The sequence below is a fragment of the Somniosus microcephalus genome, chromosome 15 (genome assembly GCF_052327205.1).
Source record: "Somniosus microcephalus isolate GS21.2 chromosome 15, FLI_Smic_1.0, whole genome shotgun sequence".
Classification (NCBI taxonomy): Eukaryota; Metazoa; Chordata; class Chondrichthyes; order Squaliformes; family Somniosidae; genus Somniosus; species Somniosus microcephalus.
This window is the reverse complement of record NC_141001.1, coordinates 57,738,095-57,761,469: the sequence shown is the minus strand read 5'-3', so window position 1 is coordinate 57,761,469 and position 23,375 is coordinate 57,738,095. Positions and strand designations below refer to the sequence as shown.

The following is a 23,375-nucleotide window of genomic DNA, read 5'->3' as shown; positions in this document are numbered from 1 at the left end:
TTTAATCTTTCAGCCTTGAAGTCATTTAATCATGTTTAAACCTTTAGCTGAATAAAGGAAATACAGACCTCTATATCGTTTAACTCAGGGTAGGGATTAACCCATTATCTCCACCTTGTACATTGGTGCTGCATTATACATATTCTAACATTAAAACTAAATTATGCCTATGGCTAACATACAAACTAAGGTATAATAGTAATTTGGCTACTTCAGTCCCCCCTTATGGCCCATTGGTCATTTTGACCCAATACTGCCAATATGCTGCAGTTTAAGATTGTTTGCTATGAGGACCGTCGCCCTAGTGATATCAGGCCAGGGTGCCTAGTGCTCATACTTCCGCAATCCTAAACACAATCTTCATAATGATTCTCCTCCCGCCCTACCCCTTGCTTATTGGTGGTTAGCAACACTGTTTCTTTCTCTTCTTCTTTTGTTATTCGTTTGGTTATGGCCTGTGCTAGGTTTTGGTTCTTTTGCCACCGGCAATATCCACAAAGTAAGAACAAAAGGATCATTAATATGGCACCTTGCACAACTACCAGCACATGTGACATGATCCTGATCCCGGGGTGTATATCGACATTTAGCCCCCAATTCCAGATCTTATTGTACCAAGGAGTTTCCGCTAATGTTGTACCAATGTCTTTTTGTTGTTTCTTTAAGTCTTCCTCTATTTTATGGTAATATTTTAGAATTTCCTTTGTTTCCTGCTGTAATTTCTTCCAAGCCTCCTCTTCCTCTAACTTAGGAATTGCCTTGGGCTCTGGTATGACATAAGCTGCAACCTCTTTATTAAGTACCATACTATCAAGTGACCATGTTTTCGTTTCCTGTGGTCTTGGTGGGTGTATATAGTGATGTCCTATCTGTGTAGATATCTTTGGATCAAAACAAAAGTTTGGTTGGGGAATGGGACAAGTCAGATCTTGATATTCATATTTCTGTTCAGTTGTGGTGACACAAAATGTCCCGTTGTTCCTTGGTGCTACCCTTGTCCGGTGTATCCCCCTTGGGTGTACCTCAAGGGTGCAATTGGTGGTTCTTGTAAATCCGCACTCGGATGTGTCTCCCTCGGTGGGGGTGTGTGTGCAGGCCCATGTCCTTCCCTTGTGGTGGCACCCGTCCATTACCACCCCCCTTAAGGTTCCATTCTTCTGTTTATTATCTTCATCCCCTTCCCAAAGTGCCTTGGTAGGGACATCATGATATTTAACCCAACTTTCCCTTTATATCTCTCCTATATTAATCACGTCGTATAGGGGCTGTCCCTCTTCCGGGAGTTGTGGGATTGCTAGTACAAAGCCAATCACCTTAGTCCATGGGGTCAGACAATTGCCTTGTCCCATTTTACGCCCCTTACATAGGCTTTTATTTGTGTCAATCCAAGGTTTCAGATCCTCATTAGTAATCCAGTCAGGGATCTGTCCATTATTTATTTGCCTCATGTTGTGCTGAGCATTTGACAGTAGCCATGAGCCATACATGGCACATACTAGTTCCTTATGGGTTTGGCGAGAAGCATTGTCAAGTCGATCAATAATTGTATTGATTGTTTCTGCATGGGGGGCTACTACCTCTTCCACCCCCAACAATTGCATTATTGTTTGTTTTCCTGCCAGTGCCAATTGCTGGCTATTTCCAGTGGCTTGTTTTAGTAACCTTTTTATTTTTGCTTGTAGTTCCTCTACTCCTTCGTTTACTCCTTCTATGTTCAAGTTATTAACTGTTGCTAACCCGGCCGCATACCCTGCTCCGGCCATTTCCAATACTCCCTGTTTCTTACGTCTTTGTAAGAGAGATTTTCCCTGTGGACCCTCTAATTGTTTTACCCACAGGCAGTTACATATTTGTTTTGTATGATTGTTACACATCGCGGGCATCTCTAGAGTACTCATGTTAATGGCGACCTTAATAATTCTATGGGTTACACTAAAGTACACCTCATCTTGTGTTTTCCTTGTTATTAAACCCCTGGGTGCCCCTTTTTCCATTGGTGGGCAAGTCAGTGGAGTGAGGGTGTTTTTATGCTTGTTGCTTTTTCTTTGTAACCCTAACCCCTCCGTCCTTTCCCTGATTTCCATCTGTAATATTTGTCCTCGCCTGGATCCCTTTTTGCGTTCCGCATTGTAACATCCTATCATTCCCCTTTTCTCTTTTACCTATTTTAGGCCAATTTAGTGGATTGAAACTCTATCCCAAATACGGGAGCCCTATATAATTTGGTGTAATCTCAATTGCTTTATTGAATCCAAATTCTGTATCTATGAAATATCCCTTTCCTACTTGAAACTTTGGAGTTATTTGAACATTGTCCTTAGTACATAGACACACTATTTTAATCCCTTCGCCCTCCGTGACCCGGACAAGCAGAGTCCCGTTAGCTGTACTTTCGTATTCACAATAATCACACTACACAGTCATATCGCATCCATTTCCCGAAGCCGCCCCCCCCCCCCATTCTAATGGTGGCGTATTGTTGGTGGGCTTCTTGATTCCATTCTGGATGATAATTATGTTTGAAGTCGGTTCGATACTAAAGAGCATCAGAAGTCCCATTACAGATTCAGGACGTATTTTTAACCATAAACTCCCGAGTTGCTCGCGCCTCCCACTAGACCCAGCGCTTATACTTAGCCATAGGATCCCGATGAGAGCGCGAATGATGCTCCACTTCATTTTTCTATGCATTTATCGTTCCTGTAAAGATAAATAGAGGGAGCCAGTCGTCACCAGCCGATTAGAATTATGCCATTCATATCCGTTCTATCAGTTCAAACTGCTGTACGTCTGGTTCATTTCCTGGTCTGTGGCTCTGTTTCCAGATATACTTAAAGATGCACACCACGACGTATAATATTAACATCCTGCACAGCCCTAGCATTAATATATGTAGAAACTGCTCTTCCCATTCTTTATACCTTCTAGCATACTCCTCACTCTCCTCAAACGGTACCATCTCTGGCTTACTCATTGTTTTGTCATATATTTTTAACTGAGTCCAGTGCTTCCACCTTCCTTTACCTGTTCCGGACTCATCTATACAAGCGCATGTGTCACTGTTCATTAATACTTCGTAAGGTCCTGACCATCTGGGTGCTAGCCCTGGTTTGGCTGGTATTATTTTTGCCACCACCTTGCTCCCTACAGCTGGGACCTCCTTCTGGTCGTCCCGTGCATCTTGTTCTAGATCCCATATAATCTGTTGGTCTTTGGCCTCATGTCTGAGAGCGTGTAATTGCATACACAATTGTTTAATAAATCTCCTAATTCTATCCTTCAGGGGCCCTACATCCTCACCCCCGGTAGCGACTCCTTCCGGCAGTGTCATTGCTCGTCTGGTCATTAGTTCGAAAGGTGTCAGCCCCGTGGTTCTATTCGGAGTTGCTCTAAGTCTCCTCAGTATACTTGGGAGTAACTCTGCCCATCCCTTCCCCGTGTCTTCTATTGCTTTAGCTAAGGATAATCTCAAAGTCCGGTTCATCCTTTCCACCATCCCTGAACTCTGAGGGTGGTATGGTATGTGGAACCTTTGTCTGATACCTAATAATGCACATGTTTCCTTTATAACCTTCCCTGTAAAGTGTGTTCCCTGGTCTGAATCAATTTGCAGCGGGACCCCCCATCGTGGTACAACCTCCTCTGCCATTATTCTTGCTACGGTCATTGCTGTGCAATCTCTAGTGGCGAATGCTTCAACCCATCTAGTGAATTGATCTATTATTACCAAACAGTACGTTTTCCCCTTTGATTTCGGTAAAGGTCCAGTAAAGTCTATCTGCAACTTCTCCCATGGGCCGCTCGGTCTCGGCTGATGTCCCCACTTTACCTTGACAGGTTTCCCTATGTTATACTGCGCACATATGGGGCAGTGTCTACAGAATTTGTCCACAGATTGTTTCATTCCGGGCCACCACCAGCATCGCTGGAGGTTGTTTAACATATTGGATATACCTGTGTGTTGCCTACCATGGTACATTTTCATTAATTCTTGTTGTATACAGCCTGGTGCGCATATCTGCTGCTCTTTCCTCCATATTCCCCCTGCTCTTTCTCCTGCTCCCCCTCGTTCCCATAGCTGTTTCTCCTCCTGGGATACTTCCTTATGTAATTTGGATATATCTATATCTTCTGGCAATGCAGCTATAGCCGCTATGTCTATCTGTGTTTCTGGTTCGGTGTTACTCTTGTTTGCTGCTGCAATCTGTTGCTCTACCACTTTTCTGGCTGCAAGGTCGGCGGCTCTGTTTCCCTTTTCCGTGGGAGAGTTCCCCCTCTGGTGGGCTTTTACCTTCACTACAGCTGTTTCAGTGGGTAACCCTGAGGCAGCTAAATTCCTTTACTAATTCCTCATGCTGTATGGGTTTGTCACCTGAGGCAATATACCCCCTTCTACTCCAAGCTGCCATATAATCGTGTACTATGCCAAAGGCATAGTGACTGTCGGTATAGATATTCACCCGTTTCCCTGCTGCCAATTTTAATGCTTCTGTCAATGCTGTCCGCTTGGCAACCTGTGCTGAACTACCCCCTGGTAATCTTCCTTCCCTCTGGACAGTGCCATCTCCGGTCACCACGGCCCAACCTGTTCATGGTGTTCCGTTAACATATTTACGGGACCCGTCCACATATAGCTCTAGGTCTGCCTGTGTCAAAGGCAACTCCCTGATTCTGTCTACATATTCTGATTCTTCCTCACTAGTGCAACAGTGTTCCTCTCCCTCCATTCCCATCATAGCTGCGGGGTTCTGGCTCATATCTCTAACTATCTGTATGGATTTATCTCTAGGTAACAGAACAGCCTCCCAAGCAGCCTTCCGGCCGTTTGAGACGGTTTTTAATCGTCCGGTGTTTAACAATTCCACTAGGGTGTGTTGTGTATGTAACACAATATTCCCTGTCATTACTATAGGTTCACTCACTTTGACTGCCCACCGTGCACAATCAATCGCGGCAACGCATCTTGGCATACCGGCTACTATCGGGGATCTTCGCGTCGAATAGTAGGCTACAGGTCTCATGTTATCCCCATGCTTTTGTGCTACCACTGCACTGTAATGTCCCCCGTGATTGTGGCAGAAGATATGATAGGGCCTCCCCATATCGGGTAATCCTAAGGCTGGTGCAGCATTTAGGGAAGACTTCTGCCTGTAACTCTGTCCATTCAATGGGTTCGTCTGCAGCTTTTCCCCCTTTGGTCAGTTCATACAGAGGTGCAACTAGCTGTGAGAATCCTTCAATAAAATTTCTGCTATAATTAAATAGTCCCATTACTTGTCGCACTCCCCTTATATTCACAGGTTTGGGCATATCGTTTATAGCCCATTTTCGATCCTCTGGCATGGCTCTCTTGCCCATGCTGATGTTATATCCCAGATAGGTTACCTCTGATTTCCCTACTTGAGCTTTGGTGGGGTTTATTTTGAAGCCTGCATCCCGAAGAGCTTTCAGAATTTTAGACAAGGCTCTAACATGCCCCTGAGTGCTTGTGGAAGCTATCAGTACATCGTCGACATACTGCAACACAGTACTGCCATCCTCCTCTAATTCTACTTTGTTTCCTGGGGCCGCCTGTTTGTTTGACTTATAATCTGGTGGCCAGTACACTTCATTCGCTTTAGGGTCGACTAAAGCTCCTACTTCTCGCAGTATATCTATCCCTAGGATTGTTCCTTCGGTGTTCTCGCATACCCACAACTGTGTAGGTATATTATACATCCAATTTCTAGTAAGACTGTTTCGCTCTTATAAGCCCTGATTTTTCGTCCACCGATTCCTGCTATACTAACTGAAAGTTTCGTTCGGGGCAAGGGTAAGTTTGTCAATGAGATTGTGGCTCCTGTGTCTATTAACATTTTGCACTGTTGGCCCCCTACCAATGCGTCAACAAACATCCTTGGATCCCCCTCCCCTCTCTGGCGCGGTCCCTTCCTGCTGCCATCCCCAGCTGCTTGTGAGTAATCAAAGCACGCAACCAGTCCTAATGCCCCTCCCATCTCTTTTTGGGCATTTGTCTCTTCCCTTGTGTTATTAGGTGTCCTAGGTAGATTTCTTCGTCCTTTCCTACCTGTACCTTTCTAGGGTTTAACTTTAGTCCCACATTCTGTAGGGCTCCCAATACCGTAGTTAATTAAATATTTTAGAGGGACCTGCCACTCGGACTACACCAATTTACACCAACCAGAAATTCACTGTGGCCACAATGAAAAGCTGGTTTTAATAGGTTAATTTACCTCGTAACTCCAAGGTTAAATCTTAGACTGAAACTTAATCTTTTGTTAAACAAACCTTTTGTGGCTCTTCTCAGTTTTTACACTCCAGCTTAACTTAAATTGTAGTAGGTTTTTTTTCATTCTGGGGGCACAATCTTATTCGCACATTCTTAAAACTTCCAAAATCCAAGACAAGACAAAAGGGTTAACTGCTTTTTTTAACACAGAGAAGTGGGTGGAGCTAAAACACACAGCAGACACCCTTTTTTTAAACGACAGACTTTCAGACAAGAAATGTTATAACCTCTTAAACATTCATAGTCAGGGAAACTTTCACACTTTAACACACATTTTTTCTTCTTTATCTCTGCATCCTTTTTAGGCATTCTATATAGCTTCCGACTTACTTCTCAATGGTTCTTATATTACCCACTCACTCACTCTCTCTCTCTCTGTCTCACACACACACACCCATGTTGCGCACACTGAGGATTCACCGCCTCCCGGCACACTGAGGATTCACCACCTCCCGGCACACTGAGGATTCGCCGCCTCCCGGCACACTGAGGATTCGCCACCTCCCGGCTCACCAGACCGCACCCCCTTTCTCGAGTCTGTCTCTGCCCACTTTAGTTCTTTTAATCACAGCCTTACCGGGTCTCACAGTATGTTCTGAGCTTTCTAATTTATGAGTGGTAATTTAAAACTCGTCGTCGTTCCTGTGGACCGGTCAGAGTCTGTGATCCTGTTCGTGACGCCAATTGTTGTAACCTGAAAAGTGGACCTGGGGTTGTCAGGTCGACACTTAACCCTTTCCCCCTCAGCGGATTAAGTGATATACAAAGTCGACGCTTAGCTTTGGTACAGATGACAGACTTCGAGTGAAGGATGGTTCAAAACGGTCTTTATTCACAGGCCTGGAGAGAACCTTCTGAGACCCCTTCTCAGATCCGACTCCACCGATTCCCTAGCAACAATCACAGTTATACAAAAATCAAACTCCCCTCCCTAGGGGCGGGGATAAAGCTTATCAGCATATACAGAGTTATAGCCAAATGGCAATTATAAACCGTGACATTTCATCTTCTTGCACTTACAATCCCACATTTCTGTTATCGGTTAGTCCTGTCATCTCCGGAATATGGGCCCCCATCTTTATTACTTTACAACCCCCATTTGCCCATAGCCAGGTGGTTTTGCTTGTTGAATGTTTTCTTAAGATAACAGACTTTGTTAAGGGTGCGAGGCCTTTGCATTTGGCCTCGTCTCGAGTTACTTTCTGCAAAGCAAGCACATCCTAATTAGACTTTGAAGACTGGAACCCTGTTGTTGTGATTTACTATCAGCCAGTCCTTAGGTGTGTTATCTGCATAGTGTTGCCTCGCCTGGACAACCAACTCCTCCCTAATCTTCCTTCTGCAGTTTAATCTCTCAGCCTTGAAGTCATTTAATCATGTTTAAACCTTTAGCTGAATAAGGGAAATACAGACCTCTGTATTGTTTAACTCAGGGTAGGGATTAACCCATTATCTCCACCTTGTACATTGGTGCTGCATTATACATATTCTAACATTAAAACTAAATTATGCCTATGGCTAACATACAAACTAAGGTATAATAGTAATTTGGCTACTTCACTCATTGTTACAGACTATATGACTGAGTGTGTTCAGAGTGCATTGATAAGAATGGAAATTATGTACTTGGCGTAGGCATTTACCTCTTTCAGATTGAGGATACTTCTTCTCAAGTAGTGCTTTGTTACAATCATCTTCACTTTCCTTTGGTTTTGTTTGTCCTGAAACAAAAAGGCAGTCAAAACATAACAGCAGGCACAAACTGACCTGAATCCATAGCAGTTGGATACTGAATGTGTCAATTTTAAAAGTATGTCATTCTAGATTCCCATTTAAGCTCCTTGTAGTAGGGATTTTTGACACCACTTCAAAGTAATGATTATCTCAACTCTTTCACTGCCCAAGTGTAATGAAGCAGAACCAAACATTCAACATTCAAGTGAAAACTCTCATAACCATTATCAATAATTAGTTTCCAACTTTTCAGTTATGTTTACGCTGTTTTTTTTGTACTAAATTTGCAGAATGTCACCTGAATACAATGTGTTATTCTTTAAAGCAACAATGATAGCAGCAGAAACAATTAGGAGTTATCAATTAGGGTAATCTCTTCAAACCACAATAGAGATTTGTGATGAAAGGGTTAATAGCGCTGCAACAACATTTACCATAATGAGCCATTCAATGTTAGTCAAAATGATTGTCAGAGAAAAAAATAATTCCACACATAATATCATGAATTGTGACTCCTTGTTCATAAATCGGTTGAGAATATCAACAGGCTGGGGAGCAGCAGGTAAATAAGGAAACGTATTTTCCATACTCGCTTAACTGACAGCTAACTTGACTGCATATTTCATGGATGCTTTGTGACATTTTTCAGGAACGTCTGGCACATTCAAGAACAGCTGCCACAGACAGACAAGCAAGAGACCAGGAAATGGAACAAACGCAGAGACGATGCCACAATTTCACGAAGACTGACTTGCAAGCTCTTACTGGAACATTGTGATTGTATTGAAACCGCCATCCAGGGATGAATGCTATGCCGACTCCACAGCAGATTCATTCATGATTCATACTTAGTTAATACATACATGTACACACACAAGCAGATATCCTGTGACATTGCTCATGGGTGTTTGTCTGGCTCCTGGGTTTTGCGGTGACTCCAAGATTTAGAATTTCATTGGCACCTTTCTTTCTTATGGTTCTGGCATCTTACTGGTTGCTAACCATGTCACTGAGGTTATCATGGGTCAATTAAAAGGCAGCGGGACAAAATGGAAAATACAAACAACACAAATCTACCGAACAGCAGTAGGAGAGGCCAAGGACTAAATGTAGGAATTAATATCATCCATCTCTACTCTTGTGTTTTGGTAATTGTTAAATCCTACATGTAGTCTTCACTTATTAAACTACCAGTGAGACCAGTAATAAATACTACACCTGCTGTAGTGAACATATATTTGAGTCCCTGCACAGTATCCCGCAGCGTACTAATTTAAAGCTGAAAAAGAGCTTTCAGTTCAGTAATTCCTACGGTGCTGATAGAAAATACTCAATCACTTCTGGGCATTTCATCATGGCTGTGGATCCACACATCAGGACTGAGCAGGACTTGTCAAATTTCACTATTATACTGAAGGGAAATAAGATTTCAAGCTATCTTATTTTGGTGCCATGATTGTCAGCGGAAGGTTTTCACCATCATGTGTGCAGGTTTTTGTGTGGTTCTCAAAATGCAGAAATTACCTGATGTAATCTGCAGGATGCTGCCGCGATTTTATCGGCACGGAGAGGATGGGTTTGGAGGTGGGTCAAGGGTTAAATCATTTTGATTGACGGCGGGTTCTGATCCCGCCACCAACCCACCTCCAAACAATTTTCCCGAGTGTCGGGTCCCCGATTTTCACATGGACACGACACCTAGCGGCGGGAAGAGGATTAAAGCCACTTACCCCTCTGTTAACAGGTACTTGATAGTAGTTGACAAGCTCTTTATCAATGTTGCTGCTTCTGCCTCGGGTTTCCCGATGTCCGGACACCACGCCAGGTAAGTGTGGCATGTTGTGAATATGCTGTAATGTTTCTGGATTGATGACAGCTGCAGAAGTGGTGTGAAGGATCCAATGGTGCACTGGTGAGTCTCAGAGGTAAGAAAATGTTGGGAAATTCATTTTTAATGCATTTACACATTTCTTCAGGTAACAGGTTTTGAAATCCAGGGATGAATGCTATGCCGACTCCACAGCAGATTCATTCATGATTCATACTTAGTTAATACATACATGTACACACACAAGCAGATATCCTGTGACATTGTTCATTGCTCATGGGTGTTTGTCTGGCTCCTGGGTTCTAGTGGTGACTCCAAGATTTAGAGTTTCATTGGCTCCTTTCTTTCTTATGGTTCTGGCATCTTACTGGTTGCTAAGCATGTCATTGATAATGTCTGTGGTTATCATGGGTCAATTAAAAGGCACCAGGACAAAATGGAAAATACAAACAACACAAATCTACAGAACAGCAGTAGGAGAGGCCAAGGACTAAATGTAGGAATTAATATCGACCATCTCCACTCTTGTGTTTTGGTAATTGTTAAATCCTACATGTAGTCTTCACTTTCCTAAACTACCAGTGAGACCAGTAATAAATACTACACCTGCTGTAGTGAACAGAATATTTGAGTCCCTGCACAGTATCCTGCAGCGTACTGATGTAAATCTGCAAAAGCGCTTTCAGTTCAGTAATTCCTACAGTGCTGATAGAAAATGTTAAATCACTTCTGGGCATTTCATCATAGCTGTGGATCCACACATCAGGACTGTGCAGGATTTGTGAAATTTCACTATTATGCTGAAGGGAAAAAAAGATTTTAAGCTATCTTATTTTGGTGCCATGATTGTCAGTGGAAGGTTTTCACCATCATATGTGCAGGTTTTTGTGGGTTTCTCAAAATGCAGAAATTACCTGCTGTAATCCGCAGAATGAAAAGTTTGGAATGTCTCTCTCTCTCCCATTGAAAATCATTCTGAACAAATCTGTATGGCAATTGTTACAGGAAATATGATTAAGTGTGTTCGGAGTGCACTGATAAACATGGAAATCTTGCTGTTGACATAAGTATTCTGGTTCAGATTAAGGAAACGAGACTCCAGGATGGTATGTTGCCTCCCTGGTGCAAGGGTCAAGGATGTCTCGGAGTGGCTGCAGGGCATTCTGGAGGGGGAGGGTGAACAGCCAGTTGTTGTGGTGCATATAGGTACCAACGATATAGGTAAAAAATGGGATGAGGTCCTAAAAGCTGAATATAGGGAGTTAGGAGGTAAAGTAAAAAATAGGACCTCAAAGGCAGTAATCTCATGATTGCTACCAGTGCCACATGCTAGTCAGAGTAGAAAAAGAAGGATATTTCAGAAGAATATGTGGCTAGAAGAATGGTGCAAGGGGGAGGGATTCAAATTCATGGGACATTGGAACCGGTTCTGGGGGAGGTGGGACCAGTACAAACTGGACAGTTTGCACCTGGGCAGGACTGGGACCGATGTCCAAGGGGGAGTGTTTGCTAGTGCTGTTGGGGAGGGTTTAAACTAAAATGGCAGGGGGTTGGCAACCTGTGCAGGGAGACAGAGGAAAGGGAAGCAAGGATAGAAGCAAAAGACAGGAAGGAGAAAAGCAAAAGTGGAAGTCAGAGAAATCAAGGGTGTAAATCAAACATGGCCACAGTAAACAATAATTCTTAAAGGTCTAAGAGTGTTAAAAAAAAAAAGCATGAACGCTTTGTGTCGTAATGCGAGGAGCATTCGTAATAAGGTGGATGAATTAGATGTAAACGGATATGATATAATTGGGATTACGGAGACATGGCTCCAGGGTGACCAAGGCTGGGAATTCAACATCCAGGGGTATTGACTATTCAGGAAGGACAGGCAAAAAGGAAAAGGCGGTGGGGCAGCATTGCTGGTAAAAGAGGAGATTAACACAATAGTAAGGAAGGATATTCGCTCTGATGGCGTGGAATCTGTATGGGTAGAGCTGAGAAATACCAAGGGGCAGAAAATGTTAGTGGGAGTTATATACAGACCCCCAAACAGTACTGCTGAGGTTGGGGATGACATTAAATGGGAAATTAGAGATGCGTGCAATAAGGGCACAGCAGTTATCATGGGTGACTTTAATTTACATATAGATTGGTCTAACCAAATTAGTAACAATACTGTGGAAAAGGAATTCCTAGAGTGTATACGGGATGGTTTCCTGGGCCAATATGTCGAGGAACCAACTAGAGATCAGGCAATCTTAGACTGGGTACTATGAAATGAGAAAGGATTAATTAGCAATCTTGTTGTGCGAGGACCCTTGTGGAGCAGCGATCATAATATGATAGAATTCTTCATTAAGATGGAGAGTGAAGTAGTTGATTCAGAGACTTGGGTACTGAATTTAAATAAAGGAAACTACGATGGTATGAGGTGCGAGTTGGCTAGGATGGACTGGGGAATGTTACTTAAAGTGTTGACGGTGTAAAGACAATGGCAAACATTTAAAGATCACATGGAAGAACTACAGAATTTGTTCATCCCTGTTTGGCATAAAAATAAAACAAAAAAGGTGACTCAACCGTGGCTAACAAGGGAAATTAGGGATAGCATAAGAGCCAAGGAGAGGACATATAAATTGGCCAGAAAATGCAGCAAACCTGAGGATTGGGAGCAGTTTAGGGCTCAGCAAAGGAGGACAAAGGGATTCATTAAGAAAGGGAAAATAGAATATGAGCCTAAGCTTGCAGGGAACATAAAAACTGACTTTTAAAGGTTCTATAGATATGTGAAGAGAAAAAGATTGGTAAAGTCAAGCGTAGGTCCCTTGCAGTCAGAATCAGGGGAATTTATAATGGGGAACAAAGAAATGGCAGACCAATTAAATACATACTTTGGTTCTGTCTTCACAAAGGAGGACACAAATAAACTCCCAGAGATATCAGGGAACATAGGGTCTAATGAGAGGGAGGAACTGAATGAAATCAGTATTTGTAGGGAAATAGTGTTAGGGAAATTGACGGGATTGAAGGCCGATAAATCCTCAGGGCCTGATAATCTACATCCTAGGGTACTTAAGGAAGTGGCCCTAGAAATAATAGATGCATTGCTGGTCATCTTCCAAAATTCTATAGACTCTGGAACAGTTCCCATGGATTAGAGGGTAGCTAATGTAACCCCACTATTTAAAAAAGGTGGTAGAGAAAAAACGGGGATTTATAGACCGGTAAGCCTGACATTGGTAGTGGGGAAAATGCTAGAGTCCATTATAAAAGATGTAATAGCAGAGCACTTGGAAAACAGTGACAGGATCGGACAAAGTCAACATGGATTTACAAAAGGTAAATCATGCTTGACTAATCTACTGGAATTTTTTGAGGATGTAACTGGTCGAATAGATAAGGGAGAACCAGTGGATGTGGTGTATTTGGACTTTCAGAAGGCTTTCGATGAGGTCCCGCATAAGAGACTAGCATACAAAGTTAAAGCACTTGGGATTGGGGGTAAGGTACTGACTTGGATAGAGAACTGGTTGGCAGACAGGAAGCAAAGAGTTGGAATAAATGGGTCTTTTTCCGAGTGGCAGGCAGTGACTAGTGGGGTACCACAGGGGTCGATGCTAGGACCCCAGTTATTCACAATATATATTAATGATCTAGACGAGGGAACTAGATGTAATATTTCCAAGTTTGCAGATGACACAAAGCTGGGTGAGCGTGTGTGCTGTGAGGAGGATGCAGAGAAACTCCAGTATGATTTGGACAAGTTGGGCGATTGGGCAGATGCATGGCAGATGCAGTATAATGTGGATAAATGCGAGGTTATCCACTTCGGTGGCAAAAACAGGAAGGCAGATTATTATCTGTATGGCAATAGATTGGGAAAAGGGGAAGTGCAATGAGGTGTCCTTGTGCACTGGTCGCTGAAGGTAAGCATGCAGGTGCAGCAGGCGGTTAAGAAGGCAAATGGTATATTGGCCTTCATAGCGAGAGGATTCGAGTACAGGAGCAAAGATGTCTTGTTGCAGTTGTACAGGGCCTTTGTGAGATCACACCTTGAGTATTGTGTGCAGTTTTGGTCGCCTTATCTGAGGAAGGATGTTCTTGCGTGGAGGGAGTGCAGCGAAGATTCACCAGGCTGATACCTGGGATGGCAGGAATGACGTATGAAAAGAGATTGGGTCGATTAGGCTTATATTCGCTAGAGTATAGAAGAATGAGAGGGGATCTCATTGAAACTTATAAAATTCTAACAGGACTAGACAGACTAGATGCAGGAAGGCTGTTCCCGATGGCGGGGGAGTCCAGAACCAGGGGTCACAGTCTAAGGATAAGGGGTAAGCCATTTAGGACTGAGATGAGGAGGAATTTCTTCATCCAGAGAGTGGTGAACCTGTGGAATTCTCTACCACAGAAGACAGTTGAGGCCAATTCATTAAATATATTCAAGAAGGAGTTAGATATATTTCTTAAGGCTAATGGGATCAAGGGATATGGAGAGAAAGCAGGGACAGGGGTACTGAATTTGCATGATCAGCCATGATCTCATTGAATGGCAGAACAGGCTCGAGGGGCCGAATGGCCTACTCCTGCTCCTATCTTCTATGTTTCTATGAACCTTCTTCTCAAGAAATGCTTTGCCAATGCAATCTTCATTTTCATTTGGTTTTGTTTGTCCTTAAACAACAATGCAGTCAAAATATATTAGCCAGCATGCAAACTAACCTGAATCCATAGCAGTTGGATCCTGAATGTGGCAATTTTAAAAGTACATCATTCTAGATTCCAGTTTAAGCTCCTTTATGAGGGATTTTTGATACCACTTTAATGAAACAATTGTATCAACTCTTTCACTGCTCAGGTGTAATGAAGCAGAACCAAACGTCTGTTTATTGTGAACATTCAAGTGGAAACGGTCATAACCATTATTAACAATTCGTTTCCAACTTTTCAGTTACGTTTAATCTGTTTTATTTGTACTAAATTTGCAGAATGTCACCTGAAAACAACATGTTATTCTTTAAAGCAACAATGATAGCAGCAGAAACAGAAAAGTTAGGAGATGACAATTAGGGTAGTCTCTTCAAACCGGAATAGAGATTTGTGATGAAAGGATTAATAGGGCTGCAGCAATATTTGCCATAATGAGGCCAGTCAGTGTTAGTCAAAATGATTGTCAGAGAAAAAAAATCAATGCACACATAATAGCAAGAATTGTGGTTCCTTGTTAAGAAATCAATACTTCTTCCACAGTTGAAAAAAATAACTGTAGGCTGGGGAGCAGAAGGAAAGTAAGAAAACATTTTTCACTCAATCACTTAAGTAATCATTAGCTTGACTGCATGTCTCATGGATGTTTTGTGGCACTTTTCACGAATGTCTACCACATTCAGGAACAACTGCCACAGACCGACAAGCAAGGAACCGGGAATGGCACAAAGTCAGAGAAGATGCCATCATTTCACAAAGCCTGACCTGCAAACACTTGGTGAAACATTTGACTAGATTTTCATGGGGAAGGCAGGTTGGGGATGGGGGGGACTCTGTTGTGGGCGGGAATCCCGGGAATTCGGGTTTCCTTCAGGCCTTGCCGACTTTAACAGCAGGGCCTGATTTGCATCTGAGGCCTCTGTTTCCCACCTGCAGCCAGCCAGATGGAGAGGCTGGCTGGCTGCGGGTGGGTAGGCCTGTGGCACTAGGTCGCATGGAGGAGGGTGGGAGGGATCGGGTGGGGGATGGAAGAAGATCGTGGCTATTGAGTGACCGGGGTGGGGGGGGATGCGGCGGAGGAAGATCGGGACCAGCCACCAGAGGATCGTGGCCGGCCTCAAGCTGATCGGGGGCACGGGAAGAAGATCATGGCCAGCCACCGGAGGATTGTGACCGGCCTCAGGCTGATTAGTGGGGGGAGGAAGGCGATCAGAGGCCTCATGAGGGGGTCTCCAATTGCGGGGGCTGGATTAGGTAGGGCTCCTGGATCCAGGAGGTAAGTGTAAAGACCCCGCCTTGCTGTAACGACCAGGTATTATGAAGTGTGTAAAACCCATCCAGCTGCAGTTAAAAACAAAATGTAGTTTAAAGAAGAGGCTGCCAGCCTCACTGTAATACTTAAATTGATGTCCCGCTTCCTGGCAGCTGGTTGGTTGCCCGTCCACATCCCGCCTCCGTTAAATTCGGAAGTGGGAGGGTTGGAGGCAGGTTCAGGTCGGGATTCAGATTTTTAACAATTTAACTACCCCCCACACGCCAAACTCACCCTTTTTTTAGGTTAAAATTATCCCCATTCTGATTGTATTGAAACCTCAACCCAGGATGAATGCTATGCCGAATCCACAGCAGATTCAGTCATGACTCATACATAGTTAATACATACATGTGCACAGGCAAGCAGATTTCCTGCTCATGGGTGTCTCTCTGGGCTCCCGGGTTGGGCGAGGTTTTAGCGGTGACACCAGGATTCAGGGTTTCATTGGCTCCTCTCTTTCTTATGATTCTGGCATCTTACTGGTTGCTAAGCATGTCTTTGATAATATATGTGGTTATCATGGGCCAATTAAAAGGCAGTAGAACAAAATGTAACATAAAAGCTACTCAAATCAACAGAATAGCAGTTGGAGAGGCCAAGAACTACATGTCGGAATTAATAGCTACCACTGTTGTGTTTTTGGTAGATGTTAAATCCCGCATGTAGGCCTAGAAATTGGAGTAGGCCACAAACCTGCCAGTGCCACCATGGGCTGAAGATAACAGCCACCTGAAATAATAGCACAGGCAGCACCGGTAAACCTACTGTGCCAGACTCTGTTTCCAGCGCTGATCTCAGCAGGAGCCCCAATGTCGCGTGGCCGTAGTGTCCCTCGAGCAAGAGCAACATTGTCTTAAACCAAGGCTGTCATTTTAGAAAGCAGTGTCGGTCCCTTAAAGGGGAACTGCCTTCTAAAATGGAAAAAAAATAAAATCATTTAAAAATAGGCAGTTTCGAGTCCTTACAGCTCAACTGCCTTCTTGAAAAAAAAAGAAAAATAATTCCCAAATGGCAGTCTTCAGGGGCAAAATTCGGTTGCTTTGTGCCTCCTGTTAGCACCCTAAGAGGCGAGTTGCTGCAGTGCATCTTGTAGATGGTACACACTTCTGTCATGGTGTGGCGGTGGTGGAGGAAGTGAATGTTTAAGGTGGTGGATGGGGTGCCAATTAAGCGGGCTGCATTGTCCTGGATGGTGTCGCGCTTCTTGAGTGTTGTTGGAGCTGCACTCCTCCATGCAAATGGAGAGTATTCCATCAAAATCCTGACTTGTGCCTTGTAGATGGTGGAAAGTAGTCAGGAGGTGAGTCACTTGCCACAGAATACCCAGCCTCTGACTTGCTTTTGTAGCCACAGTGGCTGGTTCAGTGAAATTTCTGGTCAATGGTGACCCTCAGGATGTTGATGGTGGGGGAGTCGATGATGGTAATGATGTTGAATGCCAAGGGGAAGTGGTTAGACTCTCGCTTGTTGGAGATGGTCATTGCCTGGCACTTGTGTGGAGCAAATGTTACTTGCCACTTATCAACCCAAGTCTGAATGTCGTCCAGGTCTTGCTGCATGTGGACACGGACTGCTTCATTATCTGAGGAGTTGCGAATGGAACTTAATACTTTTATCATCAGCAAACATCCCCACTTTGACCATATGTTGGAAGGAAGGTCATTGATGAAGCAGCTGAAGATGGTTGGGCCTAGGACACTGCCTTGAGGAACTCCTGCAGCGATGTCCTGGAACTCCAACAACCACAACCATCTTCCTTTGTGCTAGTTATGACATCAGCCAGGTTTTCCCCGTGATTCCCATTGGCTTCAATTTTACTAGGTCTCCTTGGCGCCAAATGCTGTCTTGATGTTAAGGGCAGTCACTCTCACCTCATCTCTGGAATTCGGCTCTTTTGTCCATGTTGGGACCAAGGCTGTAATGAGGTCTGGAGCCGAGTGGTCCTGGTGGAACCTGAGTAAGTGCATAGACAGAGAGGGATGGGTGCACCTGCAAGATAAGTTGATTTGAGGAGTGATGTGCTGGAGTAGGCTTGAGAAGGCAGAGTGCGGGGTTAGGGTGATACACATATCAGGATGTAGGTGAATGTGGTACTGTACTCAAATTTCCTGCAGTGCTTAAGTCATTAAACTGCTTTCTGCATTGAATCCAGGAATGTGGCACTACACTCCTGTTGCTGACCTCCTCGGCAACCTCCAATCACGGCTTCTTTGTGTCATGTGCAGGCTTCTTCCTCCCATCAGTAGGGAACAGTATCTGCCTCCGGGCCTTACAGCCCCCAACAGCACATCCAGTGAGGTGTCATTGAAGCGGGGTGCAGCCTTTGCCCATCTCGACTCTATACCAGCAGGTCTCCGTGTCAACTTCAAACTCCGTCAACTTGGATGTTTGGAGTGTCCCTTTAAATACTGCAGTTGAAATCACGTCATATGCATCGTCATCATGCCCGCTGATGCTAATTGGATGCCAAACCCAGAAGTAAAATGATAATGAGGTGGCTCAGTTATAAAAAAGCCACAGACAGACGTACTGCACTTACTTCACGGTTTCCCATGCACTATCGTCTCTGTCACCCATCCACCAACCACCCCACACCCCCCTTCTGCCCCGTTCCGCCCCGCCCCACCAGCATGTCTGCACTTTAAAGTCAAGCTCATTTTTGTATTTTCAAAATCAGAAACTGCCCTTTACGCAGAATAAAAAAGTTCATGACACAGAGCCTGATTTTCTAAGAATAGCCAAATTGGTGTTGGCTTACAGGCCACAGGCACATCGGTGACAGCATTGTGGAGGGAAGGCTTCACCAAATTGACACATTTGACGAGTCAATGCCACAAGAACACATTATATCATCAAACATGGGGAAACTCACTCTCGCCCATGCCACCCAAATGCAGTACAACTGACAGCCTGGCGTCTGGCTGAGGTTAACTTTATCAACTCAATATTTATCAGGATTGGCATCACAACATTGGATGCCCTCAATCAGCTTGCAGTCCCTCTACACAATGGAGTATCCACACAGACATAGATCTTCGTCTGGTACATTGATGACTGTATCGGTGCTGTTTCCTGCTCTCGCCCTGAACTAGACAATTTCATTCACTTTGCCTCCAATTTCCACCCTTCCCTCACCTTCACATGGCCCATCTCCGCCTCTTCCCTTCCTCGACTTCTCCGTCTCCATCTCTGGGGATAGGTTATTGACCAACATTCACTACAAGCCCACTGACTCCCACAGCTACCTGGACTACACTTCCTCCCACCCCGCCTCCTGTAAGGACTCCATTCCATTCTCCCAGTGTCTCCGTCTCCGCCGCATCTGCTCCGGCGATGCCACCTTCCACACCAGTGCTTGGGTTTGAGTACAGGAACAAGGATGTCTTGCTGCTGTTGTACAGGGCCTTGGTGAGACCACATCTTGAGTATTGTGTGCAGTTTTGGTCGCCTTATCTGAGGAAGGATGTTCTTGCCATGGAGGGGGTGCAGCGAAGATTCACCAGGCTGATACCTGGGATGGCAGGAATGACATATGAGGAGAGATTGGGTCGATTGGGCTTATACTCGTTGGAGTTTAGAAGAATGAGAGGGGATCTCATTGAAACTTATAAAATTCTGACAGGACTGGACAGACTAGATGCAGGAAGGATGTTCCTGATGGTCGGGGAGTCCAGAACCAGGGGTCACAGTCTAAGGATAAGGGGTAAGCCATTTAGGACTGAGATGAGGAGGAATTTCTTCACCCAGAGAGTGGTGAACCTGTGCAATTCTCTACCACAGAAGGCAGTAGAGGCCAATTCATTGAATATATTCAAGAAGGAGTTGGATATATTTCTTAAGGCTAAAGGGATCAAGGGATATGGGGAGAAAGCAGGGACAGGGTACTGAATTTGGATGATCAGCCATGATCTCATTGAATGGCGGAGCAGGCTCGAGGGGCCGAATGGCCTACTCCTGCTCCTATCTTCTATGTTTCTATGTTTCCGACATGTCTTCCTTTTTCCTCAACTGAGGATTCCCCACTACCGTGGTTGACATGGCCCTCGACCGTGTCCGTTCTATCTCCCACACTTCTGCCCTCACCCCTGGCCCTCCCTCCCGGAACCACGATAGGGTTCCCCTTGTCCTCACCTTTCACCCCACCAGCCCCAACATTCAACAGATCATCCTCCTCCATTTCCGCCACCTCCAACATGATCCCACCACCAAACGCATCTTCCCCTCCCCTCCCCTTTCAGCATTCCGTAGGGACCGCTCCCTCCGAGATACCTTAGTCCACTCCTGTATCACCCCCAGCACCCCTTCGCCCGGCACCTTCCCGTGCAAGCGCAGAAGATGCAACACCTGCCCTTATACCTCCTCCCTTCCCACTGTCCAGGGCCCCAAACACCCCTTCCAGGTGAAACAGTGATTTACTTGTATTTCTTGCAACCTAGTATACTGGGCCAGAAATTCGTGACCAAATGCGTGAGTACGGTCGGGGTACTCACGCATCTGGCCGTTGGAAATGCCGGCGTTCAGCATGCACAGCGCATGCGGGGAACGCCGGCATTTCCAGTCCTCGGAACAAAGGGGTTCATTGGCACAGCGCGTGCGACTGCACAGGCAGCGCTTGCGCAGTGAACTTCGTAGATTTCATTCATGGATTCAGTGAGGGTAAGTCCTTACAAGTTACACTTGAAAAAAGCAGGTGTAAAGTTGTTCCAAGGCTGCGGAGGAAGATATATTTTATCGTGGAGCTTCTGAAAGGCAATATTTTTGTTTGGGAAAGGGAGGGAAGTTATTTTAAGAAATTTTAAGTAAGTTTTAAAGTTTAAATTTTTTTTTTAAACGGGTTTTCAGAATGGTAGGTAGAAGGAGCAATTGTGGCTGTGAATGGAATGTGAAAATGAGTGTTCAAAAATGAGTAATGTAACATTTCCAGCACTTTTAAGAAAGAAACTTTTCATCAGTAATAAGTAATTATGTATGTATGTCCGCATATATTCCTTTACGTATATGTATGTATGTTTTATATTCCTTTACTAATGTGTATGAATGTATGTTTTTAATTATGATTTTCCAATAAGTTACTTTCTCTGAAAGTCATAATTAAATAATACATTCATACACATAAGTAAAGGAATATATACATAACACGCAAAGGAATATATACAGACATACATACTTTCAGAAGCTCCACGATAATAAATATCTTCCTCTGGAGCAACTGTACCCATGCTTTTTTCATGTGTAAGTTGTAAGGACTTGACCTCACTGAAAGCATGAATGAAAGCGGCAAATTTTACTGCGCACGCGTCCTGCCTCTGAACCCCTTCGTTCAGAGGACAGGAAATGCCGGTTTTCCCCGCATGCGCTGTGCATGCTGAAAACCGGCATTTCCTCCAGCCAGACGCGTAAGTACCCCGACCGTACTCGCGCATTTGGAAGGGAATTACTGGGCCAACATTTTACATGTCAATAAAATGAAAAATTTAACAATTGCACGATTTGCCCCCTTGCATCTGCGACTGAGGGTCCAAGGAGGTGCATTGCGCAAGAGGTCATCGTCGTACATATCCTCACACTGTTCCCTTTCGGGAACTGTATGAAGTGGTGGAAGGATTTATGGCCGTGATTAACGCTCATTCCGTGACTGTAACCATCTTTGAACCAGCCATTAGGGTGGTTAGTCCTATGGCGTGAGGGTTTTACGGGCTCCCACAACCCATCTGAGGGGGGGGCCACCCACACCCACGGACGCAAGTATCCCGCTGGATGTCCACCCAGAATTTATAGTTGGAGCTCCGACTCCACTTGCCGGGACTGTCTGGAGTGGGGTTCGAAACCCTACTCCTTCTGGCCCAGCGGCGGGGATGCTTACTGCTACGCAAAAGGCCCACTCCGCACAAAAGGTGACACCCATACGTTTCCTGCGCCTTTTCCCTCCCCGTGACTGGAGCCCTATGCTGCCACTTGAAAGACCAAGCTATCATCTGCCCTTTTTGCGGCGCCTTTGACTTCTCATTACCAATGATGAGCAGGCGCTGCGCCTCCACCTCCTTGAGGAGATTGCTGAGGTCATCATCAGTTCAATTGTGAGTTCTTTTAATGCCGTGAATTGTGCTCATTCCAGCCATTTCACGTTGCTAATCGGATTGGGCCTTTGGCATAGCGGTAGGATCCCTGCCGCTGGGCCAGATCAGGGTAGGGTTTCGAACCCCGCTCCAGACAGTCCCGGCAAGTGGAGTCGGAGCTCCGGCTCTAAATTCTGGGTTGATATCCAGTGGGATATTTGCGTCCGTGGGTGTGGGTGGCCCCCCCTCCTTGTATAGCTTGTGGGAGCCCGTAAAACCCTCCCGCCATAGGACTAACCGCCCTAATGGCTGGTTCAAAGATGGTTACGGTCACGGAATGAGCGTTAATCATGGCCATAAATCCTTCCACCACTTCATACAGTTCCCCAAAGGGAACAGTGTGAAGACACGTATGACGACGACATTGCTAAATAAATAAATGGAATTTAAAAAATTCTTTTAGGGCTTTTAAAAGTCTTTAAATTGCTTTAATTCTGTTTAAAACTACTTCAGATTCTTCAAAATAATGTAAACATTTTTAAAAGTTTATAAAAGTTACCAAAATCTTCAAAAAACTTCCAAAAACCTATTTAAACTGCTGCTTTGCATGTAAAAATGCTTAGCAGCTTGGCAGAAACAATGGGGGCGTGTCCTGTGAAACTGAGACCTCAAGGGGCGTGTCTCAGTTGCACAGCGCGCTACAGGCTTCGCGCTGGCTGCACTCCTGGGCGGCGTGACGTCATACGCTGCCCGGGATTCTTCTTTTTGAAACACGAATTCCAGGTGTCCCTGGAGGTGATCGGCAGGCGCATCGGGTAAGTGCAAATCGGGACCTTGCACGTGCGGCAAGCCCCGTTCACGAATTTCTGGCCCACTGTATTCACTGCTCACGATGTGGTGGCCTCTACATTGGGGAGACCAAATGCAGATTGGGTGACCGCTTTGCGGAACGCCTCCATTCAGTCCGAAAGGGTGACCCCGAGCTTCCGGTCGCCTGTCATTTCAATTCACCGCTCCATTCCCACTCGGACTTCACCGTCCTTGGCCTCTTACATTGTTCCATGGAAGCTCAGCGTAAGCTCGAGGAACAGCACCTCATCTTCCGATTAGGCACTTTACAGCCTTCCGGACTCAATATCGAGTTCAACAATTTCAGATCATAACCTCGGTCCCTATCATAATTTTATATATTTTTTATCCACACTTTTGGTTTGTGCCTTTTCCTTTTTTTCTCTCCCCCACATGGCAGCTGTCTCTCATTCTGCCAGCGCATTTCACACTTCATCTAGAGCCATCCTTTGTTTCTTTACCTGTCCTATTACCATCTCGTCTCGCCTTGAATATCTCTTATTGGCCCAGTAATTCCGGGCACAACGCGTGAGTAAGGACGGGGTACTCACGCGTGTGCCCGGAGGAATTGCCGGTTTTCAGCATGCACAGCGCATGCGCTGAAAACCGGCA

The 23,375-nt window shown here is 44.8% G+C and overlaps 1 long non-coding RNA gene and 1 pseudogene across 1 annotated transcript; one reads left to right on the top strand and one right to left on the bottom strand.

Annotated features, from left to right (window-relative positions):
* The window catches only part of LOC147106753 (natural cytotoxicity triggering receptor 3 ligand 1-like), a 744,151-nt pseudogene that overhangs the window by 158,084 nt on the left and 562,692 nt on the right, over positions 1 to 23,375 (top strand).
* LOC147106759 (uncharacterized) lies at positions 7,100 to 8,306 on the bottom strand. The gene is made up of 2 exons (XR_015081069.1): positions 7,933 to 8,306; positions 7,100 to 7,491 (listed from the first exon to the last, which is right to left on the bottom strand). It is a non-coding gene; the product is annotated as an uncharacterized LOC147106759 (long non-coding RNA).